Source organism: Babylonia areolata, chromosome 23, assembly GCF_041734735.1.
Source record: "Babylonia areolata isolate BAREFJ2019XMU chromosome 23, ASM4173473v1, whole genome shotgun sequence".
Classification (NCBI taxonomy): Eukaryota; Metazoa; Mollusca; class Gastropoda; order Neogastropoda; family Buccinidae; genus Babylonia; species Babylonia areolata.
Window position 1 is genome coordinate 30,811,335 of NC_134898.1, and position 2,500 is coordinate 30,813,834.

Below are 2,500 nucleotides of genomic sequence, written 5' to 3' on the forward strand. Positions count from 1 at the left end.
TGGACTATACGCCAACACTTATTGAGACCCAGAAAGCAATCCGTGGCAATGCTATCCAGTGGCAAAGCACCTGGCTCAGACTCCATACCAGCAGAGGTCTACAAGGATGGAGGCACTGTGCTGACTGAGAAGCTCCATCAGCTGTACTCACTTATGTGGAAAGAAGAGACGCTCCCCCAGGGTTTCAAATATCGCAAGCAAGATACTTTTCAGGGTCCTTCTAAACCGCCCCACAGCACACCTTGACCAAGGTCATTTGCCTGAGAGCCAGTGTGGATTCCGGAAAGAGCGCAGAATCACCGACATTGTGTTTGCTGCAAGGCAGCTGCAAGAGAAATGTCAGGAGCAAAATGCTGATATGTTCTCCACCTATGTCGACCTCACCAAGGCCTTCGACACCGTGAGTAGAGAGGGACTGTGGAAGATCATGGCCAAGTACGGATGCCCTCGGAAATTTATTTCCTTGTTCAGCCAATTCCATGAAAGCATGCAGGCTCGAGTCCAGGACAATGGCGAAACATCTGCTCCTTTTCCAGTCACAAATGGTGTCAAGCAAGGCTGCGTCCTGGCTCCAACACTGTTCAGCCTCATGTTCTCTGCAATGTTTACTGATGCCTTCAGAGATGGCGATGTTGGAATCAGCCTAAAGTACCGAACAGATGGCAAGCAAAAAGAAGGATTCAAGCAAAAACCAAGGTCATGACAGACATCATTAGAGACTTTTTGTTTGCTGATGATTGTGCCCTCAACGCTGGATCTGAAGCTGCTCTGCAACTCAGCGTTGACAAGTTTGCCACTGCCAGCAGAAACTTCGGCCTTACCATCAGCACGAAGAAAACTGAAGTTCTTCATCAGCCAGCCCCAGGGAAACCCGACGCTGAGCTCAACATCACAGTCAACGGTCAGAGACTCAAATGCGGTGGAGCGGTTCACATGCCTTGGCAGCAAACTGTCACGAAATGCGACCATCGACGATGAAGTGAACGTCAGGATTGCAAGAGCAAGCGCAACCTTTGGCAGACTCTATGCAAATGTCTGGAACAGAAGAGGCATTGGTCTTGAGACCAAGCTAAAGGTCTACAGAGCAGTAGTTCTCCCCACACTACTGTACGCCTGCGAAACTTGGACAGTGTACCAACGACACACAACATGCCTCAGGAGGCTACTGAACATCAAGTGGCAACACAGGACCCCAGACACGGAGGTGCTTGCAAAAGCCACCTTTCCCAGCATCTTCACCATCCTGATGCAGTCCCAGCTTCGCTGGGCTGGACACATGGCGCGCATGCCAGACCATCGGCTGCCCAAAAGGCTCTTCTATGGCGAACTGCAACAGGGGAAGAGATCACACGGAGGCCAGAAGAAGCGCTTCAGAGATACTCTGAAAGTCTCTCTGAAAGCGTTTGACATCAACTCTAACTCCTGGGAGGAATCTGCAACTGACCGTGACAAATGGCGCGCTGCTGTGCACAAAGGCGCCAAGTTGTGCGAGGCCAACAGGACTTCTGCGGCTGTTCAGAAGAGGCAGGCTAGAAAGTCACGGGCAAACAAGCTCCCTGACAATGATATGCCTGTCTTTGTCTGCCCCAACTGTCAGCGAACATTTCGTGCGCAGATTGGACTATTCAGCCATCTGCGCATTCACAGATAGACTCATGAGCATCCCCCACCACCACCACCCTCCCCCAGTCCCCCAACTGGATGACAATGATGGTCATCATCGATCTCGATGGACACACACCACCACCATTTAACATCTCTGCTGAACTTTGTTATAAAAGCGTTCAGCTTTATCCTGTTTGATAATACCTGAATTTGCCTTAATCTGATTAAATTACTGAATGTATTTGATTGATTGATTGATTCCGGTTGTTGAATATTATTTATACTTTTATTTAAAACTTTGCCATTTTGCTGGTATACTTCCCTGACTTTGCTTCATGATGCTTTTTCTAGTAAGCGGTACTTCTCTTGTACAGACAAAGGCACATAAAGTTCTGTGGTTCCCTGTTGGTGTTTTGCACCTTTTCTTGCAGCCCTGTCAGCCCATTCATTATATAGGAGACCAAGGTGAGAAGGAACCCAACAAAAAGTTATATATGTTCCTCTCAAATTCAAAAGATATACAATGTCACTTATTTCTATTATTATTTTGGACTTGTTCTTACAATTTAATGAGTTTAAAGCATATAATACAGATTTTGAATCAACACAAAATAAGACTTGTAGAAGGCAAACTGGAAGATCAAGAATATAATTTAAAGCCATAATAACAGCGATAAGTTCAGCTGTGAATATTGATCTATCTTTACCAATATAGCATGATCGTTCAGTTTTCAGTTTTGGTATAACGAAAGCTGAAACTGCTTGGCCATTGTCTAGGAGTGAACCGTCTGTGTAAATATGTAAGTGGTCACGGTATCTATTCTGAAGGTGTAATTGGACTTCTGTTGCCATGATATTTGGATTTTCTTTTTCTGCAATGTCAGTATGATTGATA

General features: G+C 46.0%; 1 protein-coding gene across 1 annotated transcript in view; it reads left to right on the forward strand.

The window, feature by feature from the left end:
- The window catches only part of LOC143297639 (phosphatidylinositol phosphatase PTPRQ-like), a 91,725-nt gene that overhangs the window by 2,052 nt on the left and 87,173 nt on the right, over positions 1-2,500 (forward strand). The window lies entirely within an intron of this gene.